Raw genomic sequence first — 8,616 nt, forward strand, 5'->3', positions numbered from 1 at the left:
TGTCAAGATGGTGCAGTGGGCCTAGAGCACAGTAGGGAGATAAATGTAGGTTCATTCAGGGTGGTTTCTTTTTTGGTAGTATAGGTTTAAAATATCAAGATCTTGAAGCTGAATTATAATGGTCAATATCCAGAGCTGAAAGTTGTTCCATGTACAGTGAATGCGCAGAGCTCTTTGGAAAACTCAGCCCAAAGTTTAATGGCAGATGATTGGGTCCTTTCTAAAGGTTTAATGGACCATTAATGTGCAGGACAGAGTGCAGCCATCATAAGAATGGCTTTCCAAAAGGAAAAGGCCAGTTTCAAAATCATCAGTCTGCCACTACATTTTCCCCCAGGCTTCTTAGATATTTCCTGTGTTTCTTATCACTGTCCTCATTTCTTTGAGATGAGTTCCAGTGGACTGCTCCTGTTCTCTTGTGGAGAGATGCTGCTGAGCAGAAAAACATTGGAAAGATTCTTGAGAGGCTGTTGTAAAAAATGGCATTGGACAACATCATGCTTTTCATGCTGAAAAACGTCCCTTATAGACTCCCATCTGGTCTAAAAAACATTTATTTACCTATTACGAGAAGCTGTGACTTTTATGTACCTTTGTGGGGGGAGAAATAGTGAAAGCTGGGTTGCACCAACCAGCTTTTCTATCAGTGAGTGCAGAGAACCAGGATTTCATCTCAAGCATCACCTACAGGCAGAACTGCAGCACTGTCTATAGGTGATGACATCCGAGGGGTTTGAGGGGGAGGTTTTCAACATATGTTTACAGCACTGATGGCAGAGCAAGTGCAGTCAGCGACAGGAAAAAGGGAGCTCTTTTACCAGGAAACATTGCAAGAGACCAGGATGTGTCTCACCTGAAAACTTCCTTTTTGGTTAATAATGTTTTCCTGACAAAGGATGCAAATGCAGTAATACTTAAATATTCTGTGATCTACTTTCTGGCTGTGTAAGATGTGCATTAGCAGGAGAATAGTGAAGGGGAGGAGAAATCTCTCAAGATGAAAATGTCATTCCCATGTTTTTAGACTCAAAGATTTGAGGTTTTTTCCCTTTGAATATAATTTTCATATTAAAACTTTCTCCAATTTCATCATCACCACTATCCCAAATCCTCAAGGATCAAAATGAACCGTTTCACTCCAGATTAAATGCAAGATGTAATTCAAATAAAGCGAGTTGGCTCTTCTTTAGGATCTTGCTAGACCAGTCTGGATTTTGGTTCCTCAGACCTGCCAGTGATGTGAAGAGGCAGCTCAAGCAGAGAGCTTTGTTCCTATGTCCATCATAGTCCCTTGCTGCACAGGCAGCCTGGCATGCCCTCTGCATAGAGCCCAGACCACAGCAGGGTGATGTTATGGCCTGGTTTCCACCTGAAACAGTTGGTTTTGACAATTGGGATCATCGAGATCTGATCAGGACAGGGTAGAAGGCTGATGTTTGCTATGCCTCCATGAACAGCTCTATGCATCCATCCTGTCCTCAACTGATCACAGGCTGCCTGGAAAGCCTGCCTTCCCTGATGGCACCCAGTGGTTTTAGGAAGGACCTTGGAAGATCTTGACCACCTTTAACTAGCTGTCAAGGCAGAAGGAACATGCTGAGGCGACCAGGGCAAGTGTGGGGTACTTCAGCCTGTTCACACACCAAGTGTTCCCTCAGTATTCCTGGTTTACTTTCTGGGTGCACTTGGACACCCTCAATCCAGCCTCCAGTGTGTTGGTATGAAAACCAATAGGCAGTAATAAAGCTTTTCTAAAATGCAGTGTAGACACTGAGAAAGAGAAAATCACTGGACCAGAACTACCACTTCTTCTTCAGGGACAGAAAACATTTTCTTCACACATTTTCACTTCATACACCAAGCAAACCTCTCCTGCCCTCCCTTCTTCTGTGTCTCTGCCTTCGCTTTCCATTCACCAATATTTATCTCTCTCCTTCCATCTTTTAGTAGCAGGGATGCACTGTGAAACATAATTTTGGCTCAGTGTTCTACTGTCGAGCCTGCCTCATGAAACATATTAGAGATAGGAACAAATAAAGCGAAGAGCAGGACTAAGGTGGCTCTGTCTGGATTTATTTCTCTCTTCTGAGTCTTGCTTTCTGTTTTTTCTGTACCACAATGGCCTAAATCCAGCCACTTTTTAATGGGTAGACATCAGTGAGCCAGGGCTGCTCCATGAATCACAGGGAGCTGCAATTCTGCAGCACTGAAGACCATTTTCAAAACCAATCTCATGCACCATTTTTTTTCCTAATTAGAGGTAGTGTCTAGCCACATTTCTGCATTGCCAAGCGGGGGATGTGAGGCCAGGCCAGTGCAACCCACTGTTCTCAGCTGTGTCGTGCACCACTGCAAGCTGGAAGAAAATACAAAGGAAAAACACCATTACTTGATGCCTTCTTCCTTTTTCAAGAGATTTTGATGTGTCCCTGTATTGAACAGCTCTAAAGATCCCATGTTCTTGAAAATTACAGCTCTTAACTCTATTTTGTCTTCCTACGCAGTGGTTTGGGACAGAGACCACAAATATTTTATGATGCTAAAATGAGAGGAGGGATCAGAAGGTTACGAGCTACATTCAGAAGCTGCCCAGGCTGTTCCTTTGTGCCTTGGAGAAGGAGACTTGGAGGGCACAATTTTCTAATTTTACATCCCACAGAAGGGAAAGATAACCCTTCTGAAAAGAAACGGGACCTAAAATTTGGAGCACTATTATCTGCATTTGCCTCAGCATCTTTGTGTCTCAGCGTTGGCTGTGACTGGGGAACATGGGCAGATGGGAATTGGAGGTCATCACGGAAGGAGGGCTTCCTGACGCTCTCATTAAGTAGCACATACAAATTGTAGTGATTTGAAAAGACCAGCAAAAACTGGCTATTAGAGTCACTGGTATGAAGCTGCAAAGCAGCCACATATGGACAAAAACTTCTGCGTCACCAGTGACTGGAGCTCACACAACCCTATTCTTCAGCACAGATGCAATGAAAGGTTTGAGCTATTTTCATGTGGCAGCAAATTGGGGGCATTTACTGCTAGAAGCACAATAAGTGGCTCCCATTAACCAGTTTATGGGGTGAACTTCTGCACGCTCGTTCAAATTCATCTGCTTGGCAAATTGGGAGCATTCATTGGTTCATGAATCTCCAGCTCTGTGAATGAGACCAGCTGGGGACATCTGTGGGCAGGTTCCTTTTCTTTTTGAGCTGCAGACATTAGTTTAGTAAAGCATGAGCAGAGCCACAATACCAATCACTAGTGTGGAGTCATAAATTGTTTCTCTTAACGCCTCTGGAAACAGGGCAAGCCAAATTGCTTTACAGCATATTTGTGATAACAGGCCTGAAGAAAATGCCATTTAAATACAATTTCCCACTGACATAGGAAAGGGATAAGGGAATGCATAAACTAAATAATTAACACCTCCTGGATGACTCCAGTTCTGTGTGTGGAAGGACAAGGGGGAAGTACATAGTGGGGTGTAAGGGGCTGGCTTTTCCTAGTAATAGTAAAACTTCATTTCCTCTTTAAGGAAAGGTCAGGATTTTATTAAACTGAATGCCAATTGGTTTCAATGGGGTTTGAATTGATTTCTGGAAACTACTACTGGTGAAAATTGCCAGGGAGAGCCCATTGAGACATCTTTACACCACTATGGCTGACTGGAGGCGGGGGTTGCTTTTCTGGAGTAACTTAAAACGTATCGGCATTATAAAGCGGAGAGAAAACTGCTGATTTCTAAGAAATGAGGTGCTTTTACAAATATTAAGCCAGATGTCTCATTTCTTACTTTTTAAAACTTCTTCTTGAGGCTCCCTGACTTCCCTGGCGCCCAGGCTCTTGTGTGGGGAGGGGAGGACGCAATCTGGGACATGAGGCCAGGGTTTCTGGCATCCTGTAATGTGTTTCTTCACTAAAGACATGGTCTGTTGGAAAATTCCCAGTTAGCTCTAATGTCTGCAAACTCTGTTCACCACGAACAGCAGGATGGAGACTCCTCAGCGAACATTTACTCTTGCCTGTGGCTTCATCACAGCAGCTAGATTTTATTGTGAGCTGCAGTGTGTGGCCACTTGTCTAATAGGTTCCGGATTGGCACCTTCTGTCATGTTGCACAAGGACCACTAAACATCACAATTTTGAAGCTTACTGATTTAGGTGCCGGGGAGTATGAACTGTTAAGTAAAGATGAGGTGTTTAAATACCTGTTTTTCAACAAGGCCCATCCTTCCAAACAATCACAGAGTGGTTATTAAGGAAGTATTTTATTCCCTCAACAGCAAAAGCTACAAGCGGCATGTTTAATGCACTTTCTTATTAATATTACTTCTTCTAGCAGGGAAATCTTGACAGCTTTTTATCAAACTCCCAACCCTTTTGACTTAGTAGAGATGAGATAAGGAGAGATCAGAGATGTCCTCCCAAGAGAACAGCTCACCCTCTAAGAAAACCCTTTCTTAAATTCCTGAACCATTGATGTCACATGCATTTGTAAATTACTCATTTGCTATGTACCTTATATCACATTTAATAACCCTTATTCTTTTGGTTAATGCTCTACCCATAGCCCTCCCTGTCATGCAGTGTCACCAGATACCTGGCATTGCCAAGCATTAGCATTGCAAATACCTTGGAAAACCCAGTCTCACTTCATTGCAGTCTTATAAGGCAATTTGTCATACAAATCTGTATCACATTGCACATTCAACGTGTTAATACCCTCTAAGACTAATTGTTCTTCTTCCTCTATTAGTGGAAACAATATTCCCAGCCTTATGTTAAAGATGAAGCAAAACATACTGACTTAACTCTTATGCCTATGATTGTCCTATTATTTTTTTTGTTTTTGATGGAAAATGAGACAGAGAGTCCTTGATTGAGGTCTTGCACCTTAAGTACGACCAGTTAAGCTGTGGCCCATGTCCCTGACAGATACAGCCCTTCCCCAGGCTGTCTCCTGCTGGAGTTTCATGGACTTACAGAAACCTCCTCAACCCCCACAAGGAAACTCTGAACAGCACTGAGTCACCTGGGCAGAGTGATCACAACAGGGAATAAAGTACCAGCTTCTCTTTTCCCATTGCAATGGCTTCCCACTTCTGTAACAACAGCTTCTCCTCACCCCGGGTAAGTGGCTTCCTCCTTCTCTGGGGATGTCCTGCATGGAAGGCAGGGAAGACTGGTTCTTGGCCATTTATCGTCTGTAACTGCAGTTGGCTTTTCGGTTCAGTACTGGGGTAAGAAAGGAATACCAAGGATCTGGAAAGGTGTTTAATGTGACCTAACGCTACCTGGGCTGTGAAGAAGATAAGGTCCTCTGAGTGCTTCTTATACTCAGCCTACCAAGTCAGAGTTTTCACATCTGATCTCCTAGTCCTGCTGAAAAGCTGGCAGTGGGGCAACACGGATTCAGACTGGGAGAGTTATGGTGTCTGTGTGTTCAGCAGTTATTGGGATAACACAGTTAACAGGGTGAGACCAGCCAGCCAGCCAGCCAGCTCCCTGTGGCCTTTAAAACCTCAGACCTGCATCTGCCCTTTTGCTAAATAAATGCACTTAATGAGCACACAAAGAATGAGAGAATTTCCTGGCATTGATGAGGGTTTCTGTTTATGATGCTGCTCTGGGAATTAGCAAATCCAGGTCCCTAATATGATAGAAAACCTGTCAGCTGCCTTTCTGCTGCTATGGATGTCCCCAGCTTTCAGGTAAACCAAAGAGGGAAGGAAAAGGAGGAAAAAAGCCTTGAAGAGTTGGAAAATAGATCTGTGTTACCGCTATTAGGAGATATTGCCCCTTGAAACCTGTCCTGGTATGGCATGGAGGACTCGAGGCAGTAGTTGCTGAGGAGAAGGCTCCTGAAGCCTGCTAGCATCCAGGTATGATGCTGCCTCCTGGTACCTGTCCAGAGGCAGCTGCAATGAGTAGAATAGTTTGGTTTGCCCCCATGTATGCTCAAGCAAATCCCACCTTTAGAACAAATGACCTGGAGTAGCTGCTTGAACCCTGCTGGTGCCAGATCCTTTCAGGCATCCCTGCTCAGGGCTGAGCCCCACCAACCTCTGGGCTGTCCCAGCAGCTGCTGCTGTCCTCACAGCCTGGCAAAGCACACGTATCTGCTGATGTCTGCACAGACTGAGGGAGGTTTACAGGTATGGAGAAGAGTGGTGAGGATACAGGGAAAAAAGAAGCTGCTGAAGGAGGGGATGCTCATACAGCCTGTTGGAGCTGTATAAGCCCCACGGAGGAGAGGGAATTTAAACTACAGAACAAGAATAAACTGATTAAGTATAAATTCTAGTTGCAAATGAGGAGATTCCTTGATATATAAGGTCAGGTCTTTACAGACTCCCCTAGGGAGCAAGGGAAAAGCTACTACTTTTGGGTTTAATAAGCTGGTGGGGATCAGAGGAAGAGGACTTGGCAACAGAGGAGGTTCCTTCAATCCCTTTCTTGCTACATTCCTTATTCTGCCCCTTCCCTCAACACTCCACTAGTGGCTTTCACCATTTAATTATGTTATTAATTAACATGGTAAGAATGAAAGCAGATGCACTGCTTTGGCTGCTTTGCTGGCCCTGCCATGCTCTTCTGTACACCCTGGAAAGGTAATGGGTTTATGTGTCTGAAAAACATTTCTGGTAAATAAAGGAAAATAATATTCAAGTTAATCCCAGGATCTGAGATGCTCTTTAGACTGTGAAGTGGTTATGCTGCAGGAGAGTGAGTTTGAAGGATTGTGCAAGGGGAAGGAATGTTCAAGAGACGGGAAGATTGATGTGACTGCAAACGGACAAATGCAGCACATGTCAGGGGAAATACAGGCTATAAAACTCATACACAGTTTTTGAGTATTTTCTGGGCTGCTGTGGCTGGCACCTTTGTGCAACAGTTGTCAATACCTTGTACTTCAGAGGCTGGTGAGAAGCACTGGTCCAGGAAGGATGGGCAAAAGATGCAGCACTAACACAAGCACAAGCTGCAGAGCTACATCCTGGTGAGTAAAGCTGTCACTGAATCACTGAGTGAGAAAAACCCTGTTCTGCAGAAGGCTCCAATGACCCAGACAAGTTGAATGTACCAGCTGGCATGCCCTGGGCTTCAAGACAGCTGTAAACCACAACAAGAATAACCCTCTGCTGTGTGTTGCCCTAGGCCAGTTTTGGGCTAAATGTCTGATCCAAGTTCCCTATCTTTTCCTTTCAATAAAGCCGCACTGTGAAAAGCATCACGCTAGCTTGTCCTCACCAGCCACTTGCATTTGCTGTTAATTCTCTGGAAGAAATGCTCCCTCTTGCCTCACCCAGGCTGGGATCCCTGCATAGAGAAATGGCTTTCTCCTGTGCGTTTGTTATACGCAGCTGCGTGAAACCCTCAGCCCATTCAATTAAAGAACCCGTTTTCCCATTAACTGTCTCCTTAGACAAATGTGAAGTGTATTTAATGTTCACTCAGGATGAAGCCAATATGTTTCTCCTGCTGTTTTACACTTTCTTCTTAGTAGGGATTTGTCGTCTCTGACTGCTCAAATACCTTGAATCTCCCCAGCATTTACGATCAGGAAAAGGTAACAAGTGTGGTGACAAAGAGTGAGTGCCAGATGAGACGGGGAAAATGGATTGCTTTAATAGATGTTACTGAGGCCCTTTTGCACCCTGCCTGATGCTGAGCAGCCACCCCATCCATCACGTTCACTCTAGCTGAGTAGCAGCACACCATCCACGCTTTAACAGACCCCTTCTCCCTTCTTCCTATTAGGGAAATTGCTGGCCTGGATCCCAAGCCATTCCTGACAGTCTGAGAAGATGCAGTTTAGAAAGGGTAAAATAAGCAACAGATCCTCTACATCAGCTTGATGTTTTTTATTAACATGCCCTGAAAATCATCTTCTTCCTGCCACTGGTACCTTGCTGCACATTAATCTGATAACTGATAAAGCGTTCTCTGAGCCTTTATTTTCCTTTTTCTCCACTTGTTTCTTCAGCACTGTTCTTCCTATGAATCAAGTAGCTGAGAAAATGGATGTAGATTCTCATCTGTATGAAAATACTTTGCCCAAAATACGAATCTTGCATTGGGCTGCTGTATTAATCCTTCTCTCCTGAACAACAATAATCATTCTGGCATTTTTCAGGCTGCAATTCACCACTTCTGCATTTGCCACTTGCTGCCTTACTGTAAGTTGGGGCACAAAATGGGGCAAGGGAAGGGAGGTAAAAGGAGGACAGAGCTCCTCTGGGCCTAATCCTGGGCATCCCTATTTCAAGATGTACATTGAGGTACTTCACATCAAGCAAAAGCAGCCTTAAGGGCCCTCATCAGCTCTGGCTCCAGATTTCTCACCTTGCTCCTGAGCCAGACTTGTCTGAAGAGCAGAGATGACAGCATGCTTGTGTGGGACCAGGCTTGATGGGACCAGCCTGGTTTTTCATCCTAAGAAGCACAAAAGAATCCTCTGGGTGTAAAGGAGCAGCTTTGCTCTTGGCCAGGACTGAGGCTCCTGGGTGTTTTGCGTTAGCAGTGACTAAACAGCAAGTGAAGAGCAAGTAGCTGGTGTGATGTGATGTGAAGAGCTCCAGTCTCTGCCCCGTGCTGGCCTGAAGGCAGCAGTTCTGCCCC

General features: G+C 44.6%; 1 long non-coding RNA gene across 1 annotated transcript; it reads left to right on the plus strand.

The window, feature by feature from the left end:
- Positions 1–6,909: 6,909 nt before the first annotated feature.
- Positions 6,910–8,389, plus strand: LOC133262625 (uncharacterized). The gene is made up of 3 exons (XR_009741369.1): positions 6,910–6,994; positions 7,756–7,899; positions 8,265–8,389. It is a non-coding gene; the product is annotated as an uncharacterized LOC133262625 (long non-coding RNA).
- The last annotated feature ends 227 nt before the right edge of the window (positions 8,390–8,616 follow it).

The sequence above is a fragment of the Pezoporus flaviventris genome, unplaced genomic scaffold (assembly GCF_033815535.1).
Source record: "Pezoporus flaviventris isolate CSIRO_AGI_PZ_B2104156 unplaced genomic scaffold, CSIRO_AGI_Pfla_v1 ptg000213l, whole genome shotgun sequence".
NCBI lineage: Eukaryota > Metazoa > Chordata > Aves > Psittaciformes > Psittacidae > Pezoporus > Pezoporus flaviventris.